Here is a 15,412-nt window from a genome sequence, read left to right on the forward strand (position 1 = left end):
ACAAACTTGATTAAATTTGTTTTTGTAATCAAGCTACTGTTTTTTTTTTTTGGATGCTAGCATTTTGGTCAATTTAGTGTCAGCTATTATCGTAATTACTCATGATCTAATATAGATCAATCAAAAGATGACATACATTTTGTACACTATCTATTAATGTTTATTATCGAGTTCACTCATTCTCTATTAAGTTGTCTTATTAATATATGAAAATTCATGGTATTCGTGATGCATTGATTTTAATGCATGAATTAGAATGATTAAAGAAGGAAGTGCTCAAAAAAATTTGTCATGAGCTCAAGTTGTGTATTTTAATGCATGTGTATTATTATTATATGCATGCTTTTTTAATGCTCCAAATCAAACTATCCATAAGAAATAATCTAAGTATAACCAACTCAAAAATGACTAATACAAACACTATTTGAAAATACACTATACCAAACTACCCCTTAAAGAATTATCAAAAAATCAGATGTTACTGTTGAAAAAGTAGCAATTTGAACTTTTATTACCGTTGTAAAATTTGTATATTGAAATATTTACTGATTGTCAAAATATATAGACCCCTTATACAATCGATGCATCTCTATGTGTGCGATGTATGTATGATCAATGAAATTTACACTTTGACATTAGTAAGGTATATTCGGATTTATATCTATGTTGAAGCATTATCAATACTGCACCTACTAGAATATGACACTTATATATAGACCAAAACTACTAGAATTTAAAAAAGACAATAATTTAATTAATAATAAATTATATCTTTGAAATTTATCTAATTAAATAAGTTTAAACAAGTCATATGATCATGTAAGGGTCCACATAAATTGAGTATGTTGATTAGAGATGTACGAGGAAGAGTTGTGGTTCTACAATCAACATCCTTAGAACAATGTTTGAGGAAGTATAAGTACGTTGTAAGGATTTTACTTGTTCAACCACATCCTTAGAACATAAGCATATAATCATGTATGAGTCTACATAAATTGGGGGTGGCAATCAACAATGTGTGGTTGAACAAGTGATATCCTCACAACATACTTATACTTTCTCAAACATTGTTCTAAGGATGTTGATTGTACAACCACAACTCTTCCTCGTACATCTCTAATCACCACACCCTATTTATGTGGACCCTTAAATGATCATATGACTTGTTTAAACTTATTTAATTAGATAAATTCAAAAATATAATTTATTAATAATTAATTATTGTCTTTTTTAAATTCTACTAGTTTTGCTCTAAATGTAAGTGTCATATTCTAGTAGGTGCAGTATCGATAATGCTTTAACATAAATATAAACTCGAATATATCTTACTAATGTCAGAGTGTAAATCTCATTGGTCATACATACTTCACACACATATAAATGCAATTGTATAAGGGTCTATATATTTTAATAGCTAGTAAAATTTCAATATACAAATTTTACAATGGTAATAAAAATTCAAATAGCTACTTTTCAACGGTAATATTTAATTATTTTTTTGTATAAAAGGAAGACAATCACTCATAAACAACTCAAACACTTCCATTTTTACAATGTCTCAATCATCTCAAACATCCAATGCAATTTTTTTTTTACAATTGTCATTGTGGTAATTCAGCTACGTTGAAGAATCGCACACCGATACAAATCTTGGTCGACAACTCTTTAATTGTGCAGTTAGCATATGCTCTTTTTTTAGGTGGCTTGAAAATGAATCATCAACGAGTAGCCCATCAAATTTTCAAGGCGTTGCCAAATTTGAAATATTAAAAAGGCTACGAAAATCCGAAGAACATAGAGATCTGTTAATGACTTTCTTAAAAGAAGCCGAAGAGTAGAGGAATCACTTGAAAGTGTTGATAAAAGATGCTGAAAAGATAGAGATCAACTAAAAGAAAGGTTGATTTTGGCAAAAGAAAAAGAAAAACGCCTAAAAACTATATTGTGTGGTGTATTTTTTGTGTTTGCTTTTTGAAAATGTGTAACAGAAATGTAGTGTTGAATAAATAAAGTATTTCTCTCCATTTATTGCTCTCTTATATCTTTTATTTTTGATCGATAATGTTATAGATTAACTGTGATAGAAATCTATAGTATTAGACATACAACTTTATTGTCGATAATTGACTACTAAATAATTTTATTCTATAATGGTAAGAAATTGAAGTTAAGCAAAATCACATACTATTAAAACATAGACTAATAAGAAATCTAAAAACCATTCATAATAAAACATGTTAAACTATCAGATGTACATTTTTCCCATCAATATAGCAAAACAACAAAATACTTTAACAATTTTCTTAAAACCCAATTATTTCAAAAACTAATTGTCTTAAAAAATCAACTATCTCAAAAACCAATTGTCTTAAAAACTAGGGAAAAAACCAACTATCACAAAAATTAATTGTCTTCAAAAATCAACTATTTCAAAAACTGTTTTAAAACACCAATAACCACAAATGTCTTACTCATCACCATCAACCTCACCATTAAGCTCCATGACAATACCCATCACACCCACTTCTTTTTCCTCTTCTGCCACATCAGTGGCCAAGCCTTCTTCTTCCAACTTTTCATCTTCTTCATTTTCTGTTATCTTCTCTTGTTGTTCTTTCTCTTCTTCTCCACTTGCTATGTGTTCCTCTTCATTTTCTTCTTTTTTAATTCTCTTCCAGATTCTCCTCTTCACTTTCTTCTTCTTTCTTTTCTTCTAGCTTCTCCTCTTCTTTTTCTTCATCATTCTCTTCTAGCTTCTCCTCTTCCCATCTTGTTCTTTCTCTTGTTCTTTCATCTCCTCTTCCTTCATTTCTTCTACAACTTCATCAACTTCTTCTATAAAGTATTAATCAACTGCAACAAGATCATCATCGACTATAGCTAATGGAAGGATCTCATCGACTATTAGTGCTGGAAAGTTTTCATCATCTGCTGCAAGATCATGGGATAAGAATTCATACAAATAAATTATTTTATTGAAATAATATATAAATTTATCTACCTTTATTTTTCTTGTTCTTTGAAGTTCTTCTTAATTTCTCCTCTCGTACATAAGCAACAATTTTCACCATTAGTTGCTCGAGGGATACAACACGCTCACACAAAATTTCATCCTTAGAAGTACTTGGTATATTTTTCTATCCACTCGAAACAGAATTCTCACAAGGTTGATTATGATTGTCATCACTTAAATACCCATCCTCCACATTCTCTACTGCTGAAGTGAGGAAATCACGCCTTTCAAATTTGCCTTTAAGGCATCGAGGACTGTATCCTTCACTTTGTTCATATATGGCTTTAATGTTGCCAAGTAATTCTTTTTATCTCACGGACAGTAGGTATGAGGTATGGGTGCACAATCTACAAAATATATATATATACAAATATTACATGACATTCACCAATTTATAAATATTGCTAAATAATAATAAATATATTTATACCTTTGTACTTAAGTGGATCACCTTCGATAATACTATCATTTTTTGCGGTGTGCCATCTAAGTAAATGGGGAATGAATAGAGGAAAATCCAAGGACTTCTTGACATACTTTCCAAGATGAGGAAAAACCTCATATATCCAAACCTGAAATTAATAGAAGATCAAATAAATAAAGAGAGGCTATAAAATACTACACAGATATATAAGAACTTATCATAAATCAACTACATAATTGATAAGAAGTGCCAGAAATGCCCAGGGAAAGCCATACAGTGCATACAATGTATTTCCTCTTTCATTATACACTTCACTTTGCTTCTCAAATTGTCTTTATTCTTCAGATACGTCAATGTTAAATTAAAACTCTCTTCCCTCCACGGATAACTATTGAAGAAATCTAAATCATCCGCCATCTTAATATGGCTTGAATCCACAATGTTAGATCGATCATGGGAAAGCAAAATCGTGTGGACGAACAAAACCAAAGAGCACTTCAATTTCTGCTCCTTATTCAACTTGGCACCCTTGATCAAACGCATCAACTTTGTAGCAGTGATGTTCTTATTCTTGGTCACCTTGTAATAAAATTTCTCACCCTTTTCAAGAACTTTTTTCAGTTTTGAATCAGGGGGGTATACTAAGCAATTCAGTCCCGTAATCAATGAAAATTCTCTTAAGCCAAAACAAGCAGGCTTATCATTCACACAGAATCAAATTTCATGTAAGTTTTTAGTCATTTTTCACACATCGCAACAATATATAATGGATCATATGTCCATTGAACTTGAAATGTTCTGAAATATGCCTCAAGTGTCTAAAACAAGTACCTTTAAAGTCTTCATAAATTTTTCCTTGAACTAGAAGATATCTAAAATCACAATAAACAACCATCCTTGCTCTTACAGAAATTGTTGCTGGAAAAGATCATATCTCATCCATCCATGTCTTTAAATCAAACGACTTATCAGAAATGTCTCTTGCACAAATTGGCAAAGTTAGGGGATCTTCACCCTTATCACCAGTTTGAGTATCTCTACTACTCTCCTCATCTTCACTATCACTTTTTTCATCACTAGAATCAACATCATCACTAGACTGGGCACTACTGTCCTTGTAATTGTCAATCTCGGTCATTGTATCAGAATTTGAGCTTGACTCATGTTCTTCCACAACAATTTTTTTTCTTTTTTGAAGCTTTGGAAACTTCTTAAGCCTTTATTTTCTTATTTTTAGAAGCATTAGGAACAAATCGTTTGATGATGCCGCCTCTAGTTTTAGCCATAATGTACTATATACAAGCAAAAACAAATTTGTCATATCAAAATATCGACCACTAGTCTATTAACACAATCAAAGCTTATAGTAAAAACACATGCAAAAGAAGTAGCAGTTCAAACAAAAATCGATAATGTCATTGGCATAAACACCATTAAAATCGATCAATGTCATTGACATAAACACCATTAAAAATTTCAAATTGCTAACATAAAATTTTCAAACAATTTCTATGCATTATCCAAATCAAAACGTCATTAACAATGCAGAATCAAAAACATGAACTAAAAAGGGTCAGATTTTCAAATGTTTAAGCAAAAATCTAAACTTCACTACACTACCGCAATTAAAAAATAAATCAAACAGGACTAAATTTTCTGGAAATATGATTAAACTTACTTGAGAGGAAGAAGATTGAACAAGATTCAACTGAACTTGGGGAACAAAATTGAACAAAAGAGACTTGATTCACTTCGTTTGAAATCTTCATAAACGAATATGAAATCTTACGTTTGTTTATGGTTTCAAGAATGGAAGATGAAAAGGTTGGTTCTTGGAGAAGGTGTTTTATGGAGGTTTATGTTATCGATAAAGCTGGTATATGAAAGATCAAAACCACATTGGAGAAGATGTTCTAAGAACTTCTGAGGTTTCATCGGAACAAAGTTTTCTAAGATTGAAGTTATTAATTTTTTTTATATGGGGATTGTACTTTATTTTTGGAGGGATTAAATTTATTTAATATTTGAAGTGTTGGGAAGAAAATGATTTTATAAAACTTATATTTTATCCCCCAAGTTTGTAAAGTGATGTCCCTGACCCCACAACCCAACCCCACTTTTTCACTTTTTCTTAACCTAACCCTACAAAATAAATCAAAAATAAATTGAGTGTCTATGGACTAAAATAAGTTTTGTTGATGGGTACAACACCAAATTATCTCCACACTCTCCCCGTCATGTCAACTTTTAGGGTATGTTTATTCTGTTTTAAAATAATTTAGGAGGTAATATGACTCTAGTTAAATATGGGTGTGTTACTGAGATTTTAGTCATACTTTAGAGAGATACTCATACATTATCCCTTTAAGATTCATAACATGTTTTTGTTAGTTTTAAATTGAGTCATAGTTAATTGATTGATTGTATTTTTCTATGTTGGGATAGAATTTTTTGATTTCTTTATTTGAAGATAAAATTAAGAAAAAGGTTGATGACTTGCTTAACTGATTGATTCTTCTTGAGCATTGATCAACCCAAATTTTTAAATTTAACTAGAAACCTAATTAAAGATACAAATCAATCTCGGAAGTCTCAATATTTCATGCAAAACGTACATCAATTCATAAAATCACCTTTCGAACTTAATAAAATCATTAAAATTCAAATTTGACCTCGTTAATTAAAAAAATAGAGTTTGGTCGATATTTTTAATTTTCAAATTAAATTTATTTCCCTAAATGCATTAGATCATCTCAAAAATCATGTCATGCACTTCCCCAAATCTTAAATAAAAAAAGTCATATAGAAAAAGAAAGAAGATGAAAAGCAAAAAATGAAGGATGGTGACATAAAGACAGTATTTACTATATTTTGCCTTATTTTGTCTTTGTTTTCATATGAGACAGACCGTTAAGAAACCGCCCATGGCATTTTCCATTTTTTGTTCCTTCCCACCTTTTATTCATCATCTTCTCCATTTCTTCCTTCATATTTACCGCTTTTCTAACCGACCAAAACTCTGCTTCAATATTCTCTCTTGTTCTGTTTCTTTTTTTCAAAATCGGGATGGCAAATCACGAAATTGACGAGGAGAAGAACCCTGCAATTCAATTGTATTGGTTAATTGGTGCTTTACTTGTTATTTTCTTTGCTATTTTACTCAGTAGTACTCTATACGATAACAGAAATACTGGCAAAAGTTGCATGTGTATTCAGGTTGTTTTTCTGCTTTAATCATAATCATTCAGCTCATATTATTGTTATTCATCACTTGCTTGGGATTATTTTACGCTTCGATGATGATGATATGAAGTTACCATTCTTCAACTTCCATATCTCAACTATCAATGTCTATGTGACTTTCCTTTACCACCTATTTATCCAAACACACCTCAATTATTTGTTGTTCCCTTATCATACTTGAATGATGTTGATATTACAAGTAGGAAAAGGGAACAACTTGTAATTTAGTTGTGTTTCAATAAGTGTTTGGTGATAGTTTTGCTAGAAAACTAGTACACTTGATAGTTCAGGTATGGAACTTGAAAAACTGAGATACTTTAGGTGTGATTTTGATCATTCGCTCTTGTTTCTAAAAATAAAATAATTGTGTCTGATTGGAGCACAATATATAGGTGATTCATATAGCATTCTCACATAGTATTGGATTGAGCTGTAGTAGATTGATTATGTTTCCCTATATTGAGATGTAACTTTCTGATTTCTCTGTTTGGAGGAAAAACTAAGAAAAGGATTTATGACTTGCTTAACTTTTTTACTTTTCTGAAACGGTGATATTTTACTATTTGTTCTAGTCCTACTTTTTAAGCTGAGATTTTTGTATTTTTTTGGACTGATGGATCACTAGTACATGAAATTCAGTCTTAAGAGTGATGACAAGTAGTACAAAATATGATTCTTTTTTTCCCTCTTAAATATATAGAAATGGATTTTCTCTGAGTTGGATTTTGCGATGGTGGAAATATTGTAGGGGGTAGGCAAGCATAGTAGTGGGGTTTTGAAGAAATGTTGCTGTGATTACCGGGTGGTGAGTCAACTTAACAAGGAAGTACTACATCCATTGCTCCAAGAACTTGTTAAAACACCATTTTTCAGATATTTCAAGGTATGCATTCAATCATGTCTCATGGAAAATATTTAGTATGCTTATGTACTTAGTCCGTGAGTTAAAACTGTTTGATCTGTCAATTGTAAATGCTGATATGTTCCTATCATGTAGAAATCATGTACTGGTTGTTAGTTTATGAATCACACCATCTGCAAGTGATGGTCGGTCTGGCTTCTCTACTTGGATATATAGCTTACTATTTATTATTGTGTACTCTGTGGTTTTCCATGTAACTTTCTGTAGAGAATAGCAGTAGAAAAGTATAAATCGGGAAGCCTTCTGCTAGCCCAAGATTGTTAACTATGATCGGAAGATTCAACTAAAGAAGAGGAAGTTAAAAAGGAGAACTTGTTTATGGAAGAAAACTCTTGAATTGTCTTTGTTTGGGGTGTTATTGGGTTGATTACAAATTTACAATACCATTCCCTATTCGTACTTACCTATGAATGGTTCTAGATACTACTAAATCTAGACTATTCCACGATTCTCTACAAATATCTAATTCATCTACAACATCTACAAAAGGAACTTTCATCCATATAATAAGCCTCCTCATTTGATTTAGTGACGATCTGATGGTCAATTGCCTGTGAAGCCTCGACACTATAATAGGATCCACCACCAGATTCCCTTTCTAACTCTTCAATAAAATCTTTAGCAGCTTTAGAGCTTTCGAAAGTTGTATCGTCTGTCGCATCGCTGAAATTTGGCCTTCAAGGTCAGCTTCTCCATTTATTTGATCAACAGTTTCTCCATTTGCTTCCAATGTTTGGTCTAAGCAAACGATTGACCTTGTTATAGCTAACGATTGATCAGAGATTTCAACTTCTAATACATCTCCCTCGTTGCTTTCACTAAAATTCTCACTGTTGGCATGTATAGCCCTAAACACTGCTTGTTCAGAATCTACTTCCTTGATTTCTTAAATAGTAGCTATCAAATTACCAGTATGATCATCTTCGAAAGTTTCTTGATTCATACTGAAGACATCAGTGTCTTGCTTCTCCACGTGATTGATTGCATTATATTCTAAAACCCCAATCCACTCTCTTTCAAGGTTGATAGAAACCATAGCATCTATTGCTTGCACCTCAGCTACTAAAATCTTTTCCCAGCCTCTTCTTCTTCAGCAATTATTTAAGACATATTGCTCTCCTTGGCTCGGAAATATCTTTTTATGTGTCCTACTTTGCCACATCGATAGCATCTGGGAGGCTTCTTACCATAATAGTTAGAAGACTCTTCCTTATTTCCAGGCGAGCTTGAACCACCTGATAATCCAGAGTGCGACATATCTCTAGCTTTTCCTTTTAAGTTCCTCTTTTCGGCTACAAGAGCATTGCTTTTTGTTTTGACAAATACATCAGCTAATTGTGTGGCTAATAGCTCCTGTGACGATAACAAATTCTCAAATTCCTCCAAGGATGGCTGTTAAGCACATTTTTGAATCGATGTCACAAATGAACTATATTCAGGTTTCAAGCCACGAATGACTATTCTTCTCATTCGTGCTTCAGAAATAGCTTCCTCGGGATTCTATAAACATATCTCAAAACATTAGTTCTTAATATTTAAAAAATACTCGTCGATAGAAAGATTACCTTGAGTGGTGTTAGCCAATTCATTCCCCAATATCTGCAGTCGTGCTTCATTCTTTTGGTTGAAAAAACGATCAAGGGTCTTCCATATTTCATGAGTTGATTTACACTTTATAATATGATCAAATAAATCGGAGGAGATTGTCCTCTTCAGAATGAACTCCGCCTTTGGATTAATCTGCTTCCACTTCTTGTATGCGCTACAATTTCTCAGTCCATCAACAAGACTTGTGTTATTCACATTCACAACATCCCACAAATCCTCGCCTACATGGTATGATTTCATACATGTTTTCCATACCTTGTAATTGGACTGATTCAACAACTCCATCCCTAGTCAATTTACACGACCGCCAAAATCTATATACCCAAACTAGTTGAATCTACCACTAACCCGATCTTGAATAAAATTCAAAAGCCAACGTATGACTATGACTCTGATACCAAGTAGAGAATAGCAGAAGAAAAGTGTAAATTGAAAACCTTCTACTAGCCCAAGATCGTTAACTAAGATCGAAAGATTCAACTAAAGAAGAGGAAATTAGAAAGGAGAACTTGTTTATGGAAGAAGACTCTTGAATTGTCTTTTATTGGGTTGATTACAAATTTACAATACCATCCCCTATTTATACTTACCTATGGATGGTTCTAGATACTACAAAATCTAGACTATTCCATGATCCTCTACAAATATCTAATTCCTCTAAAACATCCACAAGAAAAATTTAGTAACATTATCTTCTACTCTAGAATATCCAGATATTTCTACAAGATACTTATCCAAGTGACTACACTAGATTATTCTAGAAACTTCCTAAAAATCTAGGATTTTTTGTAGTTCCAAAAAATCAACTTTATAATTTCACACTTTCTTGATAGTTTTCTTTTATAAGTATAGTGCACTGCTATGAAAGATCAGTGTTCTTTGTACCTTGACATCAAACTGCATTCAAGTATTTGATAGTCCTTGACTATTACTGGTGAAGTACTAACAAGATGTGATCGAAGATAAGCTATGCTCTTTTGTGTAGAAGCCATATTGATATTTCACATCTTGCTTCTCTCTCACATATTATGTTGATTGATGGATCTGTATTCTACAGATCTGTTTTGACATACAATAGACCCTTGTGGTTCGACTCTTCTTGAACCCTGCGCATAGCAGGAGCTTAGTGCACCAGGGCTGCCCTTTCAAGTCTTCTGCTTATGGGAATTAATTGATCCTTCTTAGTTACTGATCCTCTGATATGGATTCCTAAATGCCAATTAACTAGTCCTATCCTTTGCTTCTAAATTTCCATGTTTATACTTTCTTTTCTATTCTTAAAGAAGGCTTGTGATTCTCTTATAACTTAATGCACTTGATTTAATTTATAGTTTAATGACATAATCTCCGGTTCCAAAGAGAGTTACTGCAGCCTACTGTTTATGCTGTCGTCACTTGCTTCTTTCCTATTTTATACTGTCTCATAATTCACTGCTCATATTTCTGATATTCTTACTTGCCGTTGTTAACCCAGTTCCATTTTTGTCCTGTTTATTTTACGTTTTCAGGTTAAGTTGTGATGTGATTGTCCATTCTGGATAGATGATGGCAAGTGCCATTTACGAGACTGCAGTATATGTGAATGCCCAGAAAAAGAATTTCCTGAGCCATTTAAGGCACAAAGTCATCAATATTCTTCAAGTAATCTTGTCTGTCTAGAAGAAAATCCCGAGGGAACTGTTGATCGTACAATAGACTCCAAAACATTCAAAGGCTGGGTGGAAGTGGACAATCCATGGACTAATGATGATGAGACAGATAATGGTTGTTAACTTTCTATGGTTATGTATATAGCTCCAATCCTGCCCACCCAAAAGGGGTGTGTGTATTTTTTTCAGAAGGAGACCACCAGAAAAGAAAAAATATATATTTTATCTTAAATCCCTTTTTTATTTCTTTAACGAATTGAATAGTTTCTTCATACAGAAATACTAGTGAATATATTCTCTGAAATTGAGCAGGATTGATATTGTTTTCTTACTTTCAGCTGAAATGACATATGTTAATCTCCAATTGAACCCTGAACGATACACTGGATACAGTGGTCCATATGCTAAAAGAATATGGGATGCCATTTATCTAGATAACTGCCCCCAAAATGTAAGCTGGTTCATTCATTTATCTTCATCTCTGAACTTCTTAATTCTTTCCGTATGGAACTGTTCAACTTCTATATCTCCTCTGTCGTTCTTTTCCTGGCTCTGTCTTTGAGTGGCTACTTATAATGGATATGAGAAACATGCATAGGCGAGCTGGTACCTATAAGATTATAGGAGTACTAGTTTCCTTTGATTTATATACTGCCTGCATAGTTTGTTGTGCTTAGTCACATGCTGACCAATACTTCCCATCACCATTCAGCTATTGCATTTATTTTTCTCGTCGCTAGTCATATGTGTAGAACCAATTTCGGGAATGGGCACAATATGAAAGATCTTTTAGATGCACATATTCCTCCGGGGACTTTTGAAGTTCAGATGAATCATGTTGATCATAATTGTTTTAAAACTTCGTTTGCAGTATCAGAATTTGTTAAATCTTCTGTTTGTTACAAACCTACATTACAGTGTGGCTCTTTATAATGTGGTTGATGAAGAAGATTTGGCATTTTTGAAGTAATGGGTGTAAGAAACGTTTTCTTGGAATCCCATTAAATCTACTTTTTACTTTCATTTTAAAGTGCATCTAGAAATGTGACAAGAGAAGGAATGGGCTGCCTTGTTCTTTATGGATTCCAGCTTTACCACATCAAATTTTGATAAAGGTCTCCAAAATTAGAACTTGTTACCAGATTCCTCTTCAGAATCTACGACATCTCAATAACATCATATTTGCAAAAATTTTAAGTATGAATAGTTTTGCTTGTTCTACATTTTTTTTCAACTTCTTTCTTTGTACATGACTTTGGGAAGATTTCTAATTGTTTTGCATCAGCTTTTGAAGTGTTAAATATCTGTTATATGATCTGCAGATCTAGCTGGAGAGATTTGCCCCGAGAAAAATATATTGTATAAATTAATATCTGGCCTTCACTCCTCAATTTCTATTCATATAGCAGCTGATTACTTGCTTGATGAAGCATTAAACACGGTATTATGATCTTGCTACTTCCATTTTTTTGGTCATGTCTTTTCTATCTACTATCTAGTGTTAACTGGAGCCAAGATGAATTTTCATTGTCTTAAGAACAGTAAAACACATCAGAACATCCTGTCACATATATAGGCTGTTGAAGAAATGATCACATGTTTATAGCCAATAGTTATTTCCTGAGGTTGTACAATAGTAGCATCCTTGTGCAATGATAATTGTCAAACTGACACTATTCCCTGTTTTCTTCTGGCTTTCCTCTGATTCAGTGGGGACGGAATCTTACTTTGATGTATGACCGTGTCTTAAAATTCCCAGACCGTGTTGACAACCTATACTTCACTTTCCTATTTGTGCTCCGTGCGGTTACCAAAGTGAGTATTTTAATCAATATGCTTGCTTGACCCCACCCCCCCTAATGGGAGAGGAGCAGCAACAGAAGTGTTGCTTGCACTCTCTAAAAATGATGTCTAACCCCTGTCGGCTGTCAGATTTTCTAAAAGTGCACTACTTTTGGAAGATCTTACATGCACCTGTCAGCATTTTAACTGATTTCATATTTTTGCAGGCAGCAAACTACTTGGACAAGGCTTCATATGATACTGGAAACCCTGAGGATGACCTGAAAACACAATCTTGGATTGAGCAATTGGTTTACCATCCCAAACTGAAATTTGCATGTCCTTTACCTTTTAATGAGGTGAGGTTGTGGAAAGGTAAAGGCGAGCCTGACCTGATGCAGCAAATTCAAAAGCAGTTCAGAAATATCAGGTTCTCTATCAATATCCTGGTTGATTGATACTTCTCTAGAATAGACTTCTTCTACGTGTGTTTCAAAGTAATGCACCACCTCGAGAAATTGTTTACACCTTTTTTCCCTCCCTCTTTTGAATCTTAATGGTTCTCCTCTTTTATTGAACATATATAAATGAAAAACATAATGAGGAAAATAATCCAGTTCTTAATATCATCTTACTTCCTCTCATCTGTTATTGTTGAATTAGTGTTATTTGTTCGTGAGCATGACCATACATGTTACTTGATTCATGTTTGTTTGGAATGTAGTTTTTCCTTCTAGATACATTAGCTACCAAGATGAACAATTGTACTAGTATCTTCTGCTTGGACATCTTGGTGTTATACCATCCATTAACAAATTCTTTATGGTACCTGACCAAAATTGTAGTGCATTGATGGACTGCATTGGATGTGAAAAGTGTCGTCTTTGGGGAAAGCTTCAGTTTCTTGGTCTTGGTACTGCATTAAAGATCCTATTTTCCGTCAATTCTCAGGAACATTTACATAAAATGGTAAGCCTTCCACAGATGAATGACCTGCATTAGCCTCATCTAAAACAACTTCCAGTTTATTCTGTTTTATATGAATTAATGGCCAACATTTGGCATCTTCCTTGTTGACTTTTGCCATAGATCATAATATGGGTGCTGCTAGTTTTGGTTCATTTAGGTTGCTTAATTTGTTCATAAATATGCGTTCATTAGATTTTCTTACAAGTCCAAAAGAAAAGGAGAGAGATCTAAATTTTCGTCATGTATTTCTGCATCTTCCATTTGACTTTCTTCTTAGTTCATTACTTGTTGCTTAACCAAATTGACTGATGGGGGCCTTTGTTTTCTGTTTTGTATATTTTTTCAGTTTCAGTTTCAACAGAATGAAGTTATTGCATTGATTAACTTACTGAATCGGCTTTTAGAATCCGTTATGCTTGTACATGAAATGTGGCCTTCCCTAGAAAAGGTTATGGGAAAACAAGTTTCTACACCTAGTGACCAACCATCGATGACAGGGGTCATGTATAAGTATCACAGTGGAGGCAACTCTGGTTTGCACGCAGGTGTTATTTTCCTGTTTATTTTAATGTGGTGAAATGTAAATTATGATTAGAAACTTGTAAGTCTTTGCTCTAACTTTGAGACGAAGTTATCTTCCTCATGTACGAGTTAACGCTAGAAGTTTTCTTGTGGTACCGATAAGAACAAGAAGTTTCTTGTGTCTAATGATTGCGACCACATCAGGATATGAAGCTTGTGAACTGTTTGAGGTACTTTCTCTTTTTTTATTGGTTAATTGGATGCATATTATATATAGCAACGTTTCTGGTGCACTACCATTCATAGTACAGTAGTCAACTATATTATTAGTAATATTATGATCCTTATCACATCTAGCAAATATAGTTCCCGAGATGTCTGCCCAGACAACATCCATGGCAAATATGGGGGGAACACCAAAATGTTAGGCTTTTCAAAACATCTTCCTTTGGACCTTTCCTTGGCCAGCGGATCAGCAACTCTATTTTGCAATCTGTACTCGTGCCTTATTAGTGGGTTGCCCAGCCTCGTCATCAACAATATGCATTGAGAAATAATTGGGTTATAGGTTAGATGGTTATTGGTGATCATGTTTATTGCTTCCTGATCGAGTATGTGAAAACTTCCAGGAGCATGAGATTGTGATCAGCAGCAACAGTAAAGCCCTGTTTGATGGCAATGATTTCAACCATGGTGTTTGTAGTATGGTAAATGTTGCTGCTGTAGCCAATAACCCAGTCTCCCTGATTGTTTCTAAAGATGCCCCTAGTGCCCCCCCCCCCCCATCCAAGATTGCCAAGGCAGACCCATCATTGTTCAGTTTGTAGTAACCTCTCCTAGGAGGATTCCACTTCATGTGGATTCTTTGGTTGATAGGAGCAGAAACATTGCTTCTATGTGGATGGTACTCATGACAAGGACGATGTTATTTTTGTGGTTGAAAAGGTTATTATTGCGATTTAAACAAATATTCAAAATGCAAAAAAGGGAGGATGTTTTCCCAAGTCTTCCCCACTAAACGTGTTAGCATCAATAGAGTGGCGAGTGGGAGTTTATTGGACTAGGTTTGACGCAAGCCGAGTTCATCAAAACCTTACACACAAAGTGTAACACCCCGGAACATTTTTGAGCTAAGACTCGAACCGCCCTTCGTTGTGAGTAGGATTTTACCAAGGAATTTAAGTTTTCTTAAGTATTAAGGTCACTAGATGTAGTACCTTGAGTTCCAAAAAGAACTAAAGAGAATTCATTCAAGTTATTCGCAAGTTCTTTTAAGTCTT

At 33.7% G+C, this 15,412-nt stretch overlaps 1 pseudogene; it reads left to right on the forward strand.

The window, feature by feature from the left end:
* Positions 1–6,439: 6,439 nt before the first annotated feature.
* LOC125828026 (endoplasmic reticulum oxidoreductin-1-like) lies at positions 6,440–14,959 on the forward strand (annotated as a pseudogene).
* Positions 14,960–15,412: the final 453 nt, after the last annotated feature.

The sequence above is a fragment of the Solanum verrucosum genome, unplaced genomic scaffold (assembly GCF_900185275.1).
Source record: "Solanum verrucosum unplaced genomic scaffold, falcon-dt-bn FXZP01000136.1, whole genome shotgun sequence".
Classification (NCBI taxonomy): Eukaryota; Viridiplantae; Streptophyta; class Magnoliopsida; order Solanales; family Solanaceae; genus Solanum; species Solanum verrucosum.